At 49.1% G+C, this 21,376-nt stretch overlaps 1 protein-coding gene and 1 long non-coding RNA gene across 10 annotated transcripts in view; both read left to right on the forward strand.

Annotated features, from left to right (window-relative positions):
• Positions 1-21,376, forward strand: part of celf6 (CUGBP Elav-like family member 6) — a 781,535-nt gene that overhangs the window by 534,393 nt on the left and 225,766 nt on the right. The window lies entirely within an intron of this gene.
• Positions 6,373-21,376, forward strand: part of LOC119956757 — a 59,030-nt gene continuing 44,026 nt past the window's right edge. Inside the window, exon 1 of the long non-coding RNA XR_005458672.1 lies at positions 6,373-6,693. This is a non-coding gene — a long non-coding RNA (uncharacterized LOC119956757). The remainder of the gene's footprint in view (positions 6,694-21,376) is intronic.

Genomic DNA, 21,376 nt, shown 5'->3' on the forward strand with positions numbered 1-21,376 from the left:
GAATAGTGTTCTGCCTGGCAACAGACAGCAATTGGTCCCTGCCGGTTGGAATTGGAATCTATAGCGAAGGCCATTGTAAGATGAAGGAAAAGATAATGGGCGGGATTCTCCCGTACTCCGCACCCATAGCCTACGGAGGAGTAAATAAAGATTATAAAAGATCCCGGGGCAATTTTGCAAAGGGGAGCACGGTGCTCTCCCAGTGTCTAGGTTAACATCGTCCATTAATCTTAATCAAGACAATCAGAATAGATTGACTGTTCAGTTATTTCATTGATGTTCAGAGGATCTTGTTGTGTGCAAAATGGCGGCCACATTTGCACTTCAAGAGTAATTGATGATCCATGAGGGACGCGACACCAATGAGAGTCTGTTTTTATCTCTATTTTTCTTATGCAGTTGCTTGGCTCTGGAAACAGAGCACGCGGAGGAAACCCACGCAGACACGGGGAAAACGTGCAGACTCCGCACAGACAGTGACCCAAGCAGGGAATCGAACATGGTTCCCTGTGCTAACCACTGTGCTGCCAACTTCAAATGACATTAGAAAATAAGCTCCAGGGTGGCACGCTGGCACAGTGGTTAGCACTGTCGCCTCGCAGCGCCAGGGACCCGGGTTCTATTCCGGCCTTGGGTGATTGTCAGTGTGTGGTTTGCACGCTCTCCCCATGACTACGTGGCTTTCTACCAGGTGCTCCTGTTTCCTTACACAGTCCAAAGATGTGCAGGTTAGGTGGTTTGGCCAAGTTAAATTTTCCCTTAGTGTCCAAAAGATTAGGCGGGGTTACGGGGAAAGAGCGGTCGAGTGGGCCTCGCTAGGTTGCTGTTTCGGACAATCGATGGAAATTTAAAAGGCCGAATGGCCTTCTTCTGCACTGTAGGAATTCTATGGATTCATCGAATAGAATCCCTACAGTGCAGAAGGAGGTCATTCGGCCCATCGAGTCAGCACCGACCCTGCGAAAGAGTGCTCCAAATTAGCACTGTGGCTTCACAGCGCCAGGGTCCCACGTTCAATTCCCCGTTGGGACACTGTGCGGAGTCTGCACATCCTCCCCGTGTGTGCGTGGGTTTCCTCCGGGTACTCCGCTTTCCTCCCACAGTCCAAAGACGTGCAGGTTAGGTAGATTGGCTATAATAAATTGCCCTTAGTGATCAAAAAAGGTTAGGAGGGTTTATTGGGTTTCGGGATAGGGTGGAAGTGAGGGCTTAAGTGGGTCGGTGCATGCTCGATGGGCCGAATGATCTCCTTCTGCACTGTATGTTCTATGGGGATTTTATGGATACAGTAAATACCATTGGTACTGAACCCAGAGAGAATTTGCTGTCTGGGTCAGCGTCAGTGCAACATACAATATATTTTTACTATTGCTTCAACGTTATAGGGAAACCTTGCACGCCCTCTCCAGCTCTTTGCTCGGTCGAATGCTTCTCTCAGATGTAGAGTGCATAAATTGCATTCACAGAACTCATTTTTGACAAAGCTGGACTTTCCAAACCCCATAGAATCCCTCGGGATTGGAAAGTAAACCTGCAGGAGGATCCAAACAGGAGGGGGGAAACAGGGGATGGTGTCGGGAACAATCCTTAACGCAAATGGTTCTGCGACTCTGTCCCTCAAACAGGTTGTGGGTGGGATTTATTGAAAAGGACGCTGAGGTGTTAGCTAAGCACAAGGAGGGGGGGTAAAGAACCAAGGTGGGCAAACAAAGTCAAGATGTCGATAGGCCATGATCTAATTGAGTGGCGGGACAGGTTTGAGGGGATCCCTGTGCTCCAACGTTCTTTTGAGCAATAGAACGGGATGCAATGAAACAAAAAATAAATCCAATTTCCAGTCAGGGTGCCATTTCTTTGCCGCTATTAATAAACGACACATACTCACAAACTTGGGATGAAAGAAACACGATGACATTATCATCCTCCTTTTTGAGTGGCCACAATTGAAGGACGAGTAGCATTTGGTTTTCATTTAGTTAACAGAAAATTGACTGTGGTAACAGTGCAGCTCTCTGTCACAAAATATTGGCTGAAATACTCGAGCTAACCCAGGGAGATGGTAAAATAACTGGACAGCATGGCAGGCTATTAACAACCCTTCCCAGCTTTAGAAATGAGGCTATTACTATTCTTCTGCCCTTCACAGAATATAATGTGGCCCGTCTCAGAATACCAATTCCATCCTGTAATTAGAATGTAGGCAGTGGGATTTCTCTTAAAAGTTGTGCAAATGTTTTACGAGGGAGAAGAGTACACATTTTATCACCGGGTCTTAATAGATCTGACCTCATTTTCTTTGTCCCTTTCGGTATTCAGTGATGGCTCCCTTCTTGATAATGCCTGAAAGCAAAGGTTTGTTATCTAAACAGCATCTGTTTTGTTTCCTCCCCTGATAGGAGTTGGTGAGCTGTCCCCTGTCTGATGTCGAATCCATCCAATTACGGTTTCAGCAAACAGACATCCAGGTCCAGCTCATCAGCCCGTCCTTTCCCTTCCAATTGGATAGCCAGGCGTTCCAAACTTCCCTCACTGGGGACGTCAGGGAGAATGAATGATGTGCCAATCCCCAGGAGGTATCACACCCCCTCCCGCTCTGACCTATTGCGTGGCGTGTGAGCCCGCGCGGTTGTACGAAGTGAGGAAGGGGAAGGAGCGGAAGGAAGCAAATTAAAATCAAGCAGGCAAAGAAGGGAAATAGAATCTACAGTGCAGAAGGAGACCATTCGGCCCATCAAGTCTGCACCGGCCTTTGGAAAGAGCATCCTACACCTCCACCCGTAACCCAGTAACCCCACCTATCCTTTTGGACACTAAGGGGCAAATTAGCACGGCCAATCCACTTAACCCCACCTTTGGACTGAGGGAGGAAATCGGAGCACCCGAAGGAAACCCACGCAGGCAGGGGGAGAACGTGCAGACTCCGCACAAACAGCCACCCGAGGCCGGAATGGAACCCGGGACCCTGCAGCTGTGAGGCAGCAGTGCTAACCACTGTGCCACCGTGCCGCCCTTAGTCCCGTACAATTTCAACATCCCCCTCCCCCCACCCCCCAACCCTTTCGACACAGTTCGACGGGTTGTCAAAAAAAAGGAATTTACCTTTCCGACTCATGTATGTGAGGGCGAGCAGAAGTCGGGAATAAAAACTGGAGGAAGTATTGCTAAAAGTCTAATCGTTGTGTTAGCATTCTGCCCCAGCCAGTGTGGGGTGATTGTAGTTTGATAGAGAAATACATGATTGGTTTGTGATACTACCTGCTTCCCCCCCCCCACCCACCCCCTAGCTTCTGTGAGATAACCTAATTTGAAATCTTCCCAGGCAATCTTGATTGCCTCATCACATGCAGTTTTCTCTCTCTCTCTCTCTTTCACCCCGGCAAGTCCTCTGACTGCTGTCGCTGCCTCTTCACACTTCCAATTTCATGCCTCCCCATTTCAGGTTCATCATTTTGTCCAGGCACCATGTTCCAGTGGCTTGATTCGGAGCCCAGCTCCCGTGTTGTAACTGTGACAGCTTGCTAATAGGACCGAGAGCTGACGGCTGTGGATTTTAGCGTTTAATCCTCTCGGCTGCCTGCATGGGGAGAGAGAGGACGTTGAACCCTGGCATTCCTGAGTAGCTTGGCTTAATGTGAAAAATTAGATGTGTGTGTTTGTGTAACTCTGCCGAGTGAGTGTCAGAGACAGAGACATCTGCAGAATGGGGATGTACTGCTGCTGATCGTCGAAGCAGTCCGTTTCCCTCCAGTTGTCCACCCAATTGAATGAGCGTTGACACAGCCACATTCAACAAATTCAACAGTGTGTTTGCTGTATCTTTTACTGAGAGTGTTACAGTGTAGAATAAGGCCATTTGGTCCACGTTAGCCTCCTCCCGTCTCTCTTTATGTCAGCCTACCAAATAATCCTTCTGTTCTTTTCTTGCTCAGGTCCTTATTCAGCTTCTCCTTCAATGTTTCTATACTATACCACGGCCAATAAGTGCGGTAGTAAGTTTCACATTGTCACCATTTTCTAGGTAAGGAGGCAGTGGCGTAGTGGTATTGTCACGGGACTATAAACACAGGGAGCCAGAGTAATCCTCCAGGGTCCCAGGTTCAAATCCCGCCACTGCAGATGGTGAAATTTGAATTCAGTAAAAAAAGATAACTGAGATTAAAAGTCTAGCGATAGCCATTGTTGATTGTCGTAATGATCCATCCAGTTCACTAACATCCTTTAGGGAAGGGAATCTGTTGTCCTTACCCGGTCTGGCCTCCATTTGACTCCAGACCCACAGCAATATGGTTGACTCTTAACTTCCCTCTGAAATGATCCAGTAAGCCACCCACAGCAATATGGTTAACTCTTAACTGCCCTCTCAAGGGGCAATAAATGGGGCACAGCCTGCGACGCCCACATCCCATGAATACCTTTTTTTTAAAAAAGCTGATCCAGAATTCCCCATCGGACTTGTGAGTGATGGCCTTAAAAATAAACGTAAAACTATATAAAATATTGCCTAAAGAGAGAAATACGTCGTCGAACCTTTTTGCCTCAAAGTCATAAGGACAAATGCAGGAATGCCAAGTTTCAAACACTCACAACAATTTCTACTTGTTTGCAAGATCATTTGAAATTTGGCATTCTTGCAATTTACCTGATGAGTGCGAGATGAAAAACTTTGGCAACCTGTCCCTCTTTGCAGCAAGATTATCTTGTAAATATGGTTCCTAGATTTCGGGCTCCCCGATAAGCAGAAGCAGAATTTCCTGAGCTGACCAACCTCAAACAAGACCACCAGACAACCTTAATGCGCTCCAGGTGGCTTTGAGTTAGTGACGGCGGGACGTTCGCCCCTCGTTGGGGAGCGGCAGCTCTCGCAGTCTCAGCGGTGTCGGAACTCAGCAGGGTGGGGGGGGGGGCTGCAGGACGGCACGTAGGGCCTGGGGGTGAAGGGAACATGCTCTCCAGAGGAGGATTTGTCAGGCTCCTTGGCGCGGAAGGATCAGGGTGTTTAATAAGGTGGTGAGGGGTGAGAGGAGGGTCAGTTATGGTGGCCAGGCAGTAAGTGACCAGGGGGGCAGGGGGTGGTAACATCTTGGGGAGCTCGCTGTTGCACACAAGGACGTACAGACCTTCCGCCTTGCCTTTTAACGAGTTGGGTTAAAATAACGGCCTTCCCACTCCCACCCACCTGCCTACACCATGCACAGCAGAATATTCAGGTCAATTGGCACGCTTTGTCGCACATTAATTAATCTTATTTTGGAAAAATGGGTTGCCCGCCTACCGTTTTAAGGGGGTCAGCTTGGGGGTGGGCAGACGGCGATGGACTAGTCACCCGTTATGCCCCCCCCCCCCACCTCCGCCGTCAAAAACATGCCCAGTGGGGAGAGGGGGAAAGGGGGTGTGTAGTAAAATTCAGCTCCTTGTTCTCTTACGGTAAAAGTAGACCGTTTCTGTCAAATCTTGTGTGCCTTACCGACTGCTTCACTGACGCATGAGAGCACTCAGCGGTCTGCGTTAACGCAAGGCTTTGGTAATGCTCTGCAGTGTTCCTTCACACCTCGCCGCAAAGGTTTGTTAAATAACAGATGAAAGGCGGGTGGGGGAGGAAGGGAGGGAAGGAGGCAGGGAACTAACCTCATGGATAGGATTTCCATCCTATTCCAGAAACGGTCCCGGGGAGTGGGGTGTCGTGAGTGCCAGAGAACGTTGTTATGGGCCAGGGTTTAGAGAACCCCAAAGTGTATCATGGAATTCACCTGACCCACAACTTTTAATAGATTGTGGTATGGGGAGCACACGGCCCACTCTTCAGGTGTGGTACAGCAGAAATGAAAATATTTTTTCAAGCAAAACAATGTTTATTCTATGAACTCAAGTTAACCTTTTTAAAACATACAGTGATCATCTTAGCAACCATCAATGCAAATACAACCCCCAAAGAATACCACACTCAGTAATCCTTAATAACTTGCCAAACAACATCCAGAAGACAAAAGAAACACATTTTAACAGAAGCACATTAGGTTTACATTCACTACTGAAAACACATATAATTCTGAATTCACCAAATGATCAAGAGACAGTCTTTTCATGGCAGAGAGATCAACAGTACACCTGCTCTGTCTGGCTTCAGCTCCAACACTGAAAACGAAACTAAAACACACCTTGCATCAAACAGCCTAAAGCGAAAGTAAAAAGCTGACAGACAGCCCAGCTTCACCCCCATTCTGACATCACTGCAGCAATAAACACCCATTTCTTACAGGTGCACTCACTACAGATATTTACACACACACCCATTTATAAACACCCATTTCTTAAAGGTACTCTCACATGACAACGTTTTCTCAATGAGATAGTGACTGGGTGCCTCTTGGAGGCAAAGATTGCGAGGGCGGACTACACGGCGTGGCAAGGAAGGATCATTATCTAGAGCCCGCCTGGCATAACATGCCAGATTCAATTTGCTGCCAAGTTAATCTGCCACTGCAGTGCCCTCAGAAGCAGCTCTACCTTTGAAACTAGACTGATTTTTACTGTAAATTACCCCCCCCGTCCAGAGCTCTAATTATATCATGCTTAGTATTAATGACGCAGGTGACTTTGCAACTTTAAAGACCTCAAGCCATCCAGGAATGTTTGCTGCAAGGCAGTTGATTTTTTTTTAAGCTACACGATGTGACAATTCTCCTGAGGAAACAGGTTAGTAATAGCTAAGCCGGGAACAAATAGATTGCAGGGCTATCACTGTTGTTACATTAAACATCTTTTTGGACAGTGCAAGCCTTATAAATCTGTTTTTATGAAGCTCTCTGTCTCACGACTGTCCAAAGCGTACTATGTCTTTCGGAATTAAATCACCTCACACTCGTAGGATTTAGGTAGGCCGAGCCGTTCGCACACAAAAAAAAAGATGGTAGAGCTTGGGGAGCCGAGTCTTAACCAGGGAAATAAACATGGAACATTCTGGAAATACTGAGAAGGATCTGTGGGAAAGAGAAATAGAGCTGATAGACGGAAACTTCTGGAGGCCACTAGGGTCGTGCCAGCCGCCTTGAGCATCAGAGTCAGAGCAGCGTTGCCTCCTTTGGCCGAAGCCCGCTGAATAATGAGATGCCAGGCACTTGAGAGGCCACTGGCATAGTCCCGGTACGCATAGGGCGGCACGGCGGCACAGTGGTTAGCACTGTTGCTTCACAGCGCCGGGGACCCGGGTTCGATCCCCACCTTGGGCCACTGTCTGCGCGGAGTCGGCGCGTTCTCCCCGTGCCTGCGTGGGTTCCCTCCGGGTGCTCCGGTTTCCTCCCACAAGTCCTGAAAGACGTGCTTGTTAGGTGAATTGGACATCCTGGATTCTCCCTCTGTGTACCTGAACAGGTGCCGGAATGTGGCAACTAGGGGCTTTTCGCAGTAACTTCATTGCAATGATAATGTAAGCCGCCTTGTGACACTAATAAAGATGAAACCTCCACAGGATCAGAATTCCAAGAGTATGACAAGCAAACCCTGCCAGCGTGGTTTGCAAGCTCGCTCAGGCGAGATTCCTCTCTCAAAGGCACTAGGTGCCTGGCCAAGGGACCTCAATAATCTTTCAATCATTATATGGTCTTGGGTCCTGACATCAGGAAGGAGGGCCCTGCAGAAAACCCTCCCCCCCCACCACACTCCTACATCTTCCTTCACCACCCCCTCCCAGCCTGACCCTCCACCTTGCAAAGCCCTCCCACCATCACACACCTCTGGCCTGGGATCCAGCAATGATCTGACCCTTCATGCGGGAGTCGTAACCCACAGTGCTGCCTACCAATCGAGCTGCCGGCCTGTTATTGGCTAACAGCTTATGGCAGGTGGGACTTACCATAGAATTTACAGTGCAGAAGGAGGCCACTCAGCCCATCGAGACCGCACCAGCCCCTGGAAAGAGAACCCCATCCAAGCCCACACCTCCACCCTATAACCCAGCAACCCCACCTAACCCCTTTGGACACTAAGGGCAATTTAGCGTGGCCAATCCGCCTAACCTGCACATCTTTGGACTGTGGGAGGAAACCGGAGCACCCGGAGGAAACCCATGCACACACGGGGAGGATGTGCAGACTCCACACAGACAGTGACCTAAGCCGGAATTGAACCTGGGACCCTGAAGCTGTGAAGCAACTGTGCTAACCACTGTGCTACCCTGCTGCCCCCTGCTCCCTCGCCACCCCCCAGAGTCCTGATCCGAGGAGAAGGTCCGACACTGGTCCATCAAGTGCCTGATGGAACAAAATACCACCTCTCCAGTCAGCAGCCAAGTCTGCCGTTGCCTCTCTCAGATTCTTCCTCATGTTCCCACCCTGTCTCCCCTTTGCATTACACATGAGGGATGACGAGTTGGTATAGCATCCAAGAGGTAGTCAGACGATGCGCAAAGGATCATTTTCACAATAAATCACGTCCATAACCTCTTTAACACCCAAAATGCTTCTCCCTCCTCCTGGTGCCATGCCACAAGAGAGCATTGGAAACCAAGGACTTCCATTGGATTATTCAGCAAATTATTGCAGTGCAGCTGACCAGGAATCTCTCCCTCTCTTACCGTCTGCTATCAGGCTTACTGGAGGATTTACAGGCTGATAGTCAACTTGTTTGGTCACATTCCGCGTAAATATTCCACGGCCATCACATCCTAAGATGGGACTTGAACCCCCAGATCCTCTGGTCCAGAGGCAGGGACACGACCATTGCACCACAAGACCTCCCTCCCAAATGCTTCACGCTGGGGTGTCAGGATAGATTCCATCCTTGGGCGACCGTCTGTGTGGAGTTTGCATTGTCCCCGCCCGCGTGGGTTTCCTCCCACAGTCCAAAGATGTGCAGAGTTAGGTGGATTGGCTAAATTGCCCCTTTGTGCCCAAAGTTTAGGAGGGGTTATGGGGTTGCAATGGAGTGGGCCTGGGTAGGGTACTCTTTCAGCGGGTCGGTGCAGGCTCAAGGGGCCGAATGGCCTCCTTCTGTACTGTAGGGATTCTATGATTCAATGAAACGTGCAATCAGGCTCAAGTTGACACAAATCCAAAGAAGGAGGCATCAGGGCAGGCGACCAAACATTGGTAAAATAAGTTTTTAGGGGACTCTTAAATGAGAGGAGGGAGGGAGGTATAGAGGTGGAGATGGGTTAAGGGGGCAATTCCAGAGCTTAGGACACAGGCAGCTGAAGGCACCACCGCCAATGGTAAGCTGAGAGGAATTGAAGATGTCCAGGAGGCCAGAATTAAATAGAATAACGGAAATACTGCCATGAAGCACAATGTGTCGGCAAACGTTCTAAAGGGCCCAATAAAAATAGAATTTAGCCCTTTGTATTCTAGAAATGTTTCAACAAATGGGATGAAGTAAATGTATATTTGTGCAACTGTTGTATTATTCCCTCCGCATGAGCATAGTAAACACTATGGAGATTAATAAGACCCAGAGGGTAAGTGAAACCTTGTTAATCTCCTGCCTGTTTGAAACAGTAAAGCCTATTAGTTGAGCATTACGTGCAGCCTGGTGTTATTCCCCCTTTTACACATTGCAATCTGCAGTGAATCCAAAATGGATCGATCTCCGGAGTAGAACTTGCAGCAGGATAATTGTCCAGAATTCTCTGGCCCGCAATCCATGCACAAACTGTGATCATTAAAACGGCTCATGATATTGGCTAACTTTAATTCCCCTTGAATGGTGGCGCAGTGGTTAGCACTGCTGCCTCACAGAGCCAGGGACCTGGGTTCGATTCTGACCTCGGGTGACTGTGTGGAGTTTGCATGTTCTCCCCCCCGTGCCTGCGTGGGATTCCTTCGGGTGCTCCTGTTTCCTCCCGCAGCCCAAAGATGTTCAGGTTAGGTGGATTAGCCATGATATATTGACCTATAATGTCCAAACGGTGGGGCTCTGGGGAATAGGGAGGGGGAGTGGGATTGGATAGGATGTCCTTTCGTAGAGCCGGCACAGGCTCGATAGGCCGAATAACCTCCTTCTTCACTGTGAGGAGTCTATGTATCCATTTCAATACTGCAGTTCCGGAGGTTCAGTCCGGGGATGCCAGTAGATCTTGAGGCTCAGTGGGTAGCATCCCTATCTCTTGGACAGAAGCTCCAGGGTCGAGTCCAACACCAGGGCTTGTTGGCCACGTGAAGGGGGGTTCATAATGCGATTCAAAATTCAGAAATCCTACCGCACTATCCCCCAATGTGTGTTTGAAGACATGGTAAAAAAAGGATCAGGATTTCACAGATAATACTTTTGAGAGTTGATGCCATTAGAAAGATTGTAGAGAACTCCCAGTTTATCATCGGCTGGGACTGCACAAGGACATAAGGAAGCAACAAGTAGATCCCATTTGGCCAATGCAGCCAACTGTTTCTGAATAACATTTTCGCTCAAGTCCAAATTCAATCATAGATCCTTCTCAGGTTGATTCATTTGGGTCGTGAGGAAGGGAAGAGAAAATATTCACAGCTAAAGCCTCTGCAAAGGTAAAAGATGATAGTTTACAATCAATATCTTTGGTGTATTTGGCTAAAGTTGCAAATCCTGAATCTAATAGCGGCAATCTGGGTAATTATTTATATCGTTTGACGGAATTCTCCCGTGGCTCCGTCGACAGCTTCAGTGGTGGGCAGGGGGCAGAGTCCAAAACTCACTCACCTGAAGAACACCTGGGGCTGCCTGCGGAGTTTTGGGATGGAAGCCCCCAGCGACCCTGGACCCCGGAACATCACAGCCATGGGTCGGAGGAGCATCAACAGGTGAATCTTCCAGATTCAGTGTCATCGATGATGTCCATCTTCCAGCTTCAGAGTGTTCCTGCCCATACATTTTCTTCTTCAGGAAGTCCTTCATTCTTCAGTGGTGGGTCAGTGCTGTTGGGTGCCTTTTCAATATGGCACCCAGATACGATGGTGGCACTTGCGCCACCCTACCTGCCCCGTCGTGGAATACGATGCGAAATCCCCAGGTGCATTATTAATGAGCTGGGGGCTGGAAGATATGGCGTGGTTTGCCGCCAGGCCCTGCAAGGGAAACATACCATGTTCCCACCCCTGCACAGGGACATGGATAGAATAATCCTGCCCACTGTTATCAAGGGATAATGGGATAATTGATCCGTTGCACATCATTGACATTTCAGGACTTGCATATCGCTCTGTACCAATAGTATTTGTACAACATAACAGAATTGTTAGGTGAGATCAAAATGTGTGAGTCAGTACCAGATTAGAGCATAAAGATTGCTATCAGACTGATGCATTGGAATCTCTTGATCTAATTTTGGTATTGTCCCATATTCCTGGAGTAGAGTATCATGGACTTTATTCAGATCTGTTTTCCATTTGGGTTTCTTCAGTCCAATCTCATGTATTCAATTTATAAAATGGCGACCAGAACTGGACGGTGTATTCTTAAGTGTGGTCTAACCAAGATTCGATACAGGTTTAGCATAGATTCCTTACTTTTCAATTCTATTGTTGTTAAAAGTGCATGGGGGAGGGTGGGAATAAACAAAAGGTTTTTATTTGAAGGCAGCAAGCTCCCACAGACGGCAGTGAAATAATTGCCTGATGATTAGTTGTTGTGATGTTGACCCAGGGGAACTTCCTTGGTCTCCTCCAATTGGTGAGATCTTTCACGTTCAACGAAGAGGGAAGATGTTAGTGGAGTGGTGGGGTGGAAGGTGGGGGTGGGGGAGGTGGCTGGATTTAACCTATCCTCGGAAAGACGATACTCCCAACAGTGCAGAAATCCCCCAGCGCTGCACCAACATGTCTGTCTGGGTTTTGTTTTCCAGGTCTCTCAAGTGGGGTTTGAAGCCCCAACTTTCTGCCTGAAGATGCTGGGCAGGAATCTCCGGTCAGCGACGCCGAAATCACGTTCGCCGATCGGCCGGAGAAACCCCGTTCACGACCGAATCGGGAGTGGAGCCACTTTTGCGATGCTCTGCCCCCTCCAAAGTGGCGTATCGACAGCCTCAGGACATTGCATGAGGTCCACCCCCCCCCCCCCCCCCCCCGCCCCCCCCGATTCTTCGCCCCCGACCAGCCAAGTTCCCGACGCCGTCGGTCGCGTGCGGTCTTGTCCGTCGGGAACTCGGCATGGTGGTGGCGGACACAGTCCTGCAGCGCCACAGTCGGGGGAGGGCCAATCAGTGGGCAGGGGGCATTTTGCAAGGGGGTACAGTTGGGGGTGGCCCGGGGCGCACGCGTGCCGGCCAAAGGAGGGGACTATTTCACAGACCGGGTCCACTGCAGTCCGCCGTCGTGCGCATGCGCAGCCACCGACCCAGCAATTCTCCGGGCCGTATCGACAGCTAGAGCTGGGTGCTGTACACTGCCGGCATGCTAACCCCCAGCCAAATAGAAGATCAGTGGCCATTTTACGCTATCTGTTCTGTCGTAAAACGGCACCATTCTCAAGCCGGCTTGGGGACATAGCCTCAAAATCGGAGAACCCAGCTTACTAACTCTTTCTAACGGCCCTTTGAGGCCAAGGCTGTGAGAGATAGTTGTATTACCGAGACTTGGGGCATCATAGCCATGCCCAAACCTATCTCCATCAGTTGGTCATGCACACACACACACACGCACACCTTTCAACAGGGGCAGTGGTAGTTGGGGGCAGTAAATTGTACCTTCCGCATTCACCACGTTTCAAATCATTGATTCAGCACAGGCTAGCTTTTAGAAAAAGTCGTTCTGTGCTTGAGCTATGAGGCAAAGGGATTTGCATGGTGCTGACGATTGGCTGCGTGGGAGTGGCTATTGTACCGGAGAGAGAAGGACAATGCGCTGTGGAGATGTGGCAAAGGTGGACAGTTAATGCAGCCACCAGATCGTTTCAATTAGCTACTGCCCCCGAGATGGGATGACAATATGGGTAGCAAAAGTCATAATGAAATGGGAATTATCTGAAGGTCTATAAAACCCGACAATAAAGGATAATCTATTGAGATGACAGGCTGATGATTCTGTTTCCTACAAGGCAGGGATGAGAATTAATGCCATTTCAGAAGTTAAAAGAGAAAAGCCACTCCCGCATGCCGCCTCCTGTCAGTAAAAGGGTTGAATGCGATCGATTATTTGATACATAATGCTCAAATGGACTCTTAAAGGGACGATAGATCGACTAAATAACCCCCAATGTTAAAAGCAAGATGACGGAACAGTTGTTCCTTTATTCTTAAACACTGTTTACGCACTAGAATTGCTTGCTCAAGGCCGCCTGCAGGAAGGCATGTTGCACAGACCTCTCCCTGATGTGACACGACGAAGTTATGTTCGGGTTACCCCATGAAAAGCATGAGTGGGCGGCATACATATTGTTCAATGTCCTCTGCTCACCCCTTGTGCTCACTTGTACTGAGTCAATGGCTGTGGTATTATCAAAACTGTAAGAACTGCAAGTGTTAATGAAGTGCCGAGAGTAGCCACGAGAGGGAGCTACAGTTACAACTATATAAGGCAGTGATGCTAGGCCTTGTGGGAGAGTGTGTGTGCAGGAGTTAGCTGGAGAGCGTCAGAAGTACAGATAGTGTAAGTGAGAGCAGATCATAGTTTATATCAGTCGTGAGATTAGCTGTAGATGAGTGTCGTTTAAATGTCATTAATCAACTGTGTATTCTTTAGGAGTACGTATCGAATCCAAGTTAGTGGTGTTAATAACTTTGTTTAAGTTCAAGCTATTTTGTGGTCTTTGTGAACACGACGCCACCATCCTGAAATAAGCAACACAAAGAACACCACAGTGGCTTCACACTCATTTACCTCCTCTGTCATGTCGGCCATTCTTGGTGTGCGCCGACATTTGACTGGACAGAGCAGCTGAGAGAGGAAAAGGGCACTGCAGCAAGCCCTCAGCGCTTGTCACCTGAGTCTTGCACACTCCCTCTTTCCAGGGGGAGCCGTCGGCTATGAATCCTGGGCACTGAGGCCAACTTAGCACTCACCGACTATCGCTTTGACTGGGCCCAGGTTTTCATTCCCGAAGTAGGTGCGCAGAGTTAGGAAGAGTTACATCTTGCTGCATCCACCTCCGGGAAAAGCGTCCCAAATTACGAGATCTTGGGAACGGGAGGGGGGGGGAGGGGGTCGAGATTATGGATTTTCCGCTAGCTCTAGAAACAGTTTGGAGTGAACACGGGGGGGGGGGGGGGCTGCCACGTGCCACGACAAGCTGTGTAAAAGGCCCGCCTCAGTGCGATGGGACTTCGCCACACTTGTGTGATTGAATATTCATAGAATCATAGAATTTACAGTGCAGAAGGAGACCATTTGGCCCATCGAGTCGGCACCGGCCCTTGGAAAGAGCACCCTACCCCAGCCCACACCTCCACCCCATCCCCGTAACCCCAACGAACCTTTTTTGGACACGAAGGGCAATTTAGCGTAGCCAATCCACCTAACCTGCACATCATTAGACTGTGGGAGAAAACTGGAGCACCCGGAGGAAACCCACGCATATTAGGCCCTCGCATCTCACAGCCGCACCCCCCCCCCCACCCCCCCCCCACCCATTCCCCATTAATTTCAACGTCCCAATGTATCACCCCAAATGGCCCCTCCATTCAAGCCTCCTGTTCCCCACTCATCCCCATGGACCCTTTTAGCCCATACGCCAATTTAATGTCAACCCATGCCAACCCATGCCCTCCACCCATTGCCCTTGCACTCCCCATGCCAACTCACCCAGTATCACCGCAGGCCATGCTCAGATGAAATAAAATAAAGCTCTGAGAACCTATTACGAACTTCAATATTTAAACAAAAATCTATCATTGATAAAAGCCTATTCAATACATTTAATCTCCTCGGGCATAACAGTGGCACAGTGGTTAGCACTGCTGCCTCACAGTGGCAGTGACCTGGGTATGATTCCGACCTTGGATGCCGGTCTGTGTGGAGTTTGCGTGTTCTCCCTCCAGGTTTCCTCCGGGTGCTCAGGTTTCCTTCTATAGCCCAAAGATGTGCAGGTTAGGTGGATTGGCCAGGCTAAATTGTCCCATAGGATTACAGGGCAGGGGAGTCGACCTAATTAGGGCTGTCTTTCGAAGAGTCAATGCCGGCTTGATGGGCCGAATGCCCTATTTCTGCAGTACTCAATTATTCTATGAGTACTCAAATTCATTAAAAAAAACAAGTATCACTTTCATACCCCAGCTAATCCCGTAAAAACCTTTTGGACCTTACATGATCTTACAACTCCACCCCTCCCCCCCCCCCCCCTCCACCCCCATCCCCGCTGTAATAATAATAATAATAATAATGTTTATTAGTGTCACTAGTAGGCTTACATTAACACAGCAATGAAGTTACTGTGAAAAGCCCCTCGTCACCACATTCCGGTGCCTATTCAGGTACACAGAGGGAGAATGTCCAAATGATCTAATAGCATGTCTTTCGGGACTTGTGGGAAGAAACTGGAGCACCCAGAGGAAACCCACACAGACACAGGGAGAACGTGCAGACTCCGCACAGACAGTGACCCAAACTGGGAATCGAACCTGGGACCCTGGCGCTGTGAAGCCATAGTGCCAACCACTAATAATGATGGGTTGTGGAAGCAGCAAAGCAGTAATAATACTATAATTATAACCCAGAGATTAATGTCAACAAACAGCTATTGAATTTTTTTCATCCCCGACTGTTTCTTTTACCCAACCTTTAAAGGGCAGGGGATTGAAATAACTCAGCCTCCTTACAGTTCCTCAGGCCTTATCTGCCAATTTACATCAGTCACATTACTTTAAACATCGCAAATCGCACACTGTGAGAACCGGACCTCTCCTTAACAGAAATGGAATCTGTTTTAACTTGGCGCTGAATTCAAATGGACATGCTGAATTCGGGATCCTCCTGTGTGTGAATCGCAACCCACTCCCTTTCCCTTACCAGCAAAAACAGGGAATGGAATAGTCTGATCCCACTCCTCCCCGGGACCGGAAACCTTCCATCTGTGGTAAACGGACCTTTTGCTTGACCTTCAAATTATCAGTCTTGACCGTCTCAGACGGGACCGGAAGATTTAGGCCAGGATCATTCGGAAATTCTGGGTTCGGGGTCTCAGTGCCACTTTGGATAAGGGCTGGAGGCTCCACGACTCCGTGAAAATCCAGATCTGGGAGTTCAGTGCCGGACATTCATGGTTTGCAGAGGCCCAGTTACACATTGGCTTCACGAAGCTGACTGTGAAAGAAGTTTGAGGTGCTGACCAAATTCTTTGCAAGCCCCGCTGGTTTGCAAACAAAACTTACTGGAAGCACAATTTTTCCACCAAATCAATTGCATCAGCACTAAACATGCAATCAAGAGGACACAAAAGGACAAAACCGTCCACTCTGAAGAAAAAGAACGGGCCGTAATTGAACTTCTATAAAAGGTCCATCATTTAGAAAGGCGAGGGAGGAGGGTGTTGAAGTCTGAATTGACTGGATGTTCCTTGCACAGATTGATTTTGATCCTTGGAGAATGATTCATTCAACGTTAGATGTGATTCAATCACCTCTGGCACTGAATCTAACCTTGGATGACCTTGGAGCGCACAGGACAAATGAGAACTGATGATAAGCTCATCCAATGCGTCCTCAAGTGATCGGGGCTGCAGCTGGGAATTCATGTGGCACAGAATATGAGATCAGGCCACAGACTGGGAGTGGGGCAGGGGCCTTATGCCAGTGAGGAAAAAACAGGTTAAAATTTACAACTTTGCCCAGCAGAAGAGTAAATACTATTGGAAATTGTGAGCTCAAAATTCAACTGCAGCTACATTCAACAATCAGAGTTGGCAGGCTAGACATTAATAATTAAGCTAGAGGTTAGATATTAATGGACATATGTATTATATTAATGTATGTATGTACCTATGTGTTTCTTTATCTCAAAGCGATACATTTATTTTCAAATGTGATACAGAAACAAAAACATTAAAAACATTTTTTCATTCATTTATGGGATGTGGGCGTCGCTGGTTAGGCCAGCATTTAGTGCCCATCCCTAGTTGCCCTTCAGAAGGTGGTCGTGAGCTGCTTTCTTGAACCGTTGCAATCCGTGAGGTGTATGTACACCCACAGTGCTGTTAGGGAGGGATTTCCAGGATGATGCCCCAGCGACAGTGAAGGAACGGCCGCTATGCTTCCAAGTCAGGGTGGTGAGTGATTTGGAGGGGAACCTCCAAGTGGTGGGGTTCCCAGGTATCTGCTGCTCTAGCCCTTCTAGATGGTCGTGGGTTTGGAAGGTGCTGCCTGAGGAACCTTGGTGAGTTACTGCAGTGCATCTTGTAGATGGTACACGCAGCTGCCACTGTTCGTCGGTGGTGGAGAGTTTGAATGTTTGTGGAAGGGGGAGCAATCAAGCGGGGCTGCTTTGTCCTGGATGGTGTTGAGCTTCTTGAGTGTTGTTGGAGCTGCGCTCATCCAGGCAAGTGGAGAGCATTCCATTGCACTCCTGGCTTGTGCCTTGTAGATGGTGGACAGGCTTTAGATGGGGGGCGGGGGGGAGGGGGGGGGGGGCAGGAGGTGAGTTACTCACAATAGGATTCCTAGTCTTTGATCTGCCCTCGTAGCCACAATATTAATATGGCCAGTCCAGCTCAGTTTCTGATCAATGGTAACCCCCAGGATGTTGATTGTATGCATATATAACATATGACTGACCGTTCATCTGAAACTTAGGTTAGGCTTGACATTAATCCTTCTTCACAGCTGCATAACATGGTGTTGACTAGGATTCTGGAAACCACAGAACCAGCAAGTGAAATCCTACAATAAGGCTGTCACATTTCAGTATAAACTTGTGTCTGTTTCGATTTGCCTTGTCGTCAGTATTCACAGCAGGTTTCTGCCGGGGCTGTTCTCACAATTTTGGACTATTCACCTGTTAAAGTGGAGCTGTATTTAATCTCCCCTGCCACTGTACGCTCACATGTCCCATCGCTGTAAACATCCTTCGGCCAATTAGAGGATAATTGCTGCCACCGAGGAAAATGCGTATAGATTTACAACTCCAGGGCAGAGGAAGCCAGCAGGAAATGGCTGTCTTTCATTCTCTGTTTTAACACTTTTGATATTTTGAAATGTTCCATCTGGTGCAACAGGTGTGATCTGTATGTGTGTCTCTCTCTCTCTCTCCCACCTTTCTCCGTATGTACATGTGTAGGTGTGCATATACATGTGTGCACTTGTGTCTGTGTTTATCTTAAAGCTGCACTTGGAATATTGCGCACAATTCTGGTTGCCACACTACCAGAAGGATATGGAGGTTTTGGAGCAGAGGCGGTTGATCAGGGTGTTGCCTGGTCTGCAGGATGTTAGCTATGCGGAGAGGCTGAATAGACTCGGACTGTTTTCATTAGAACGACGGAGGTTGAGGAGTGACCTGATAGATGTCTACAAGATTATCAGGGGCATGTATAGAGTGGAAGGGCAGGCACTATTTTGCAGGGTGCAGGGGTCAATCACCAGGGGGCATAGGTTTAAGGTCAGTGGGGCAAAGTTTAGAGGAGATGTGCGAGGCAGGTTTTTCACGCAGAGGGTGGTGAGTGCCTGGAATGCGTTGCCAGGGGAGGTTGTGGAAGCAGATACATTAACGGCGTTCAAAAGGCATCTTGACAAACACATGGATAGGATGGGTATAGAGGATACGGCACAAGGAAGTGCTGAGGGTTTTGGCAAAGGTTGGTATCATGACCGGTACAAGCTTAGAGGGCCGAAGGGCCTGTTCCTGTGCTGTATTGTTCTGTGGTGTTTGTTCTATACACTGTTACTTTGCAATGAGATGCAGCAGCAATTATATTGTATACGTGTTGGATGGCGTTTTCTGGCCATTTGCTGGTGGAGGGATTGTCTGATCCCATGGGGATTCCCAACGGCGTGGGGTGACTTCAATAGGAATTCCCATTGTCCGCAGTGGGGCAGAGATTCCTGCCACCAGGGAATGGCGCGCTGCCTCCTGCTGCCGGGAAGCCGGGAGGCCAGAAAATCCCGCCCATTATGCAACAACTTGACCGACCATTCATCTCAATCTGTGTGTGAGATCTGCGCAAAATGACTGTTGCATCAGTCTATATAACAACAGTCATTGAATCCCACTTGTTTGTCTGTAATAATAATCGCTTATTGTCACAAGTAGGCTTCAATGAAGTTACTGTGAAAAACCCCTAGTCGCCACATTCCGGCGCCTGTTCGGAGAGGCCAGTATGGGAATTGAACCCGCGCTGCTGGTCTTGTTCTACATTACAAGCCAGCTGTTTTGCCCACTGTGCTAAACTAGCCCCTCAAGTCTTTAAAGCACTTTGAGAGCTTTCTACCAGATGCACACGGCTGCTTGTCCAGTGCTGGGATTTTTCGTCATCTTCTCACGGAAAAGATTTGCAAAAGGATGCCACCTAAATGTCGATTTAAAAAAAAAAATCAAAACGTATTCATAGAATTTACAGTGCAGAAGGAGGCCATTCGGCCCATCGAGTCTGCACCGGCTCTTGGAAAGAGCACCCTACCCAAGGTCAATACTTCCAGCCTATACCCATAACCCAGTACCCCCACCCAACACTAAGGGCAATTTTGGACACTAAGGGCAATTTATCATGGCCAATGCACCTAACCTACACATCTGTGGGAGGAAACCGGAGCACCCGGAGGAAACCCACGCACACACGGGGAGGATGTGCAGACTCCGCACAGACAGTGGCCCAAGCCGGAATCGAACCTGGGACCCTGGAGCTGTGAAGCCAATGTGCTATCCACAATGCTACCGTGCTGCCGTGCTACATATTCATGCATTTATCTTCCCTCGGCTATTAAGGTTAATCTTGTAAGGGCCAAAGGCAGTGTCAAATTTAATAGCCTCGCTAGATATGATTCTCACCATGTTAAGTAGTCAAGGGGTGTCTGGAATAAGGTTTTTTTTTGTGTTGTGAAGACAGGAAAATAGAATTCAGGACAGAAACGCGTGCTGACACTCAGGATTTTCCACAGTGGACATGTCAGGACGACCCATCACTTGGTTTGCACAGAGCTTGAATATTGCTAAAAGGAGAGACATGTTGTTCAACAGGACAAATGCAAGAATACCAAATTTCAATCAATCACAACAATTTCTACGACAGGGGAAAAGGGTGGCAATTGCTTGGAAAGTTGTCTCAGAATTTCAGTGCTTTTGTGATGCCAGATGCGGATGCTTTCAGTGGGATTCTCATTCAGCTGAAATGGCCCGACACTGCAAAACTGGCGCGAACCACTCTGGCGTCAATGGCCCCTGAAGGTGAGGAATTCTCCATTTACCTTCACTTTCTCGGGGCTAGGTGGACTCCGGTAAGGTTGGCGCCGCTCCAGCTGGCGCCGAAGAGGCTGCGTGGGTACGTGCATGCGCCAAAGGGCCGGTGTGATCTCGCGCATGCGCGGAACCACCGACGTATTTTGGCGCATGCGCGGGAGGTTCTCTTCTCCGCGCTGGCCGTGGTGGAGCCCTACAGGGGCCGGCGCGGAAGGAAGAAGTGCCCCATGGAACAGGCCCGCCAGCAGATCGGTGGACCCCGATCGCGGGCCAGGCCACCGTGGCCCCCCCCCCCCTCCCCAGTGGTCGGATCCCCCCGCGTCCCCCCAAGGACCGCCCCGACCGATTTACCTGCCAGATCCCACCGTGTGTGACCATGCATAACCCACGCCGGCGGGACTGGCAAAAAATGGATGGCTGCTCGGCCCATCGGGGCCCAGAGAATTGCAGGGGGGGCCTCTGCCAACGGCCCCCGTAAATCCCTCCCCGCCGAAAACCGGCGCCAGAGAGTACGGCAGCCGGTGTTGGGGTGGCAGGGAGGGATTCGCGCTGCCCCCCAAGGATTCTCCGACCCGGCAGGAGGTTGGAGAATCCCGCCCAATATGTCCCGGTAATTGGCTGGTTGAATCAAACAGCATGTTTCGATTGCTCTGATCCAATATTGTCCTCTTCACCTCCTTGATCGTCACCCCCTGCAGCCCCAGCCACTTCGCCACTTCCTCCAGGGATCCATGAAAAGGTGCCACTCGGCCCATCGAGTCTGCTTCACTGTTCAATCATGGGCTGATATGTTCTTCATCCCCATTCTCCTGCCTTCTCCCCATCACCCCTGATCCCCTTATTAATCAAGAACCTATCTATCTCTGTCTTAAAGACTCTCAGTGACTTGGCCTCCACAGCCTTCTGCGGCAAAGAGTTCCACAGATTCACCGCCCTCTGGACTCAGAAATTCCTCCTCATCTCAGTTTTAAAGGACCCTCCCTTCAATCTGAGGCTGTGCCCTCGGGTTCTATGGGCGACACGGTAGCACAGTGGTTAGCATTGTTGCTTCGCAACACCTGGCTCCCGGGTTCGATTCCCGGCTTGGGTCACTGTCTGTG

The sequence above is a fragment of the Scyliorhinus canicula genome, chromosome 24, assembly GCF_902713615.1.
Source record: "Scyliorhinus canicula chromosome 24, sScyCan1.1, whole genome shotgun sequence".
NCBI lineage: Eukaryota > Metazoa > Chordata > Chondrichthyes > Carcharhiniformes > Scyliorhinidae > Scyliorhinus > Scyliorhinus canicula.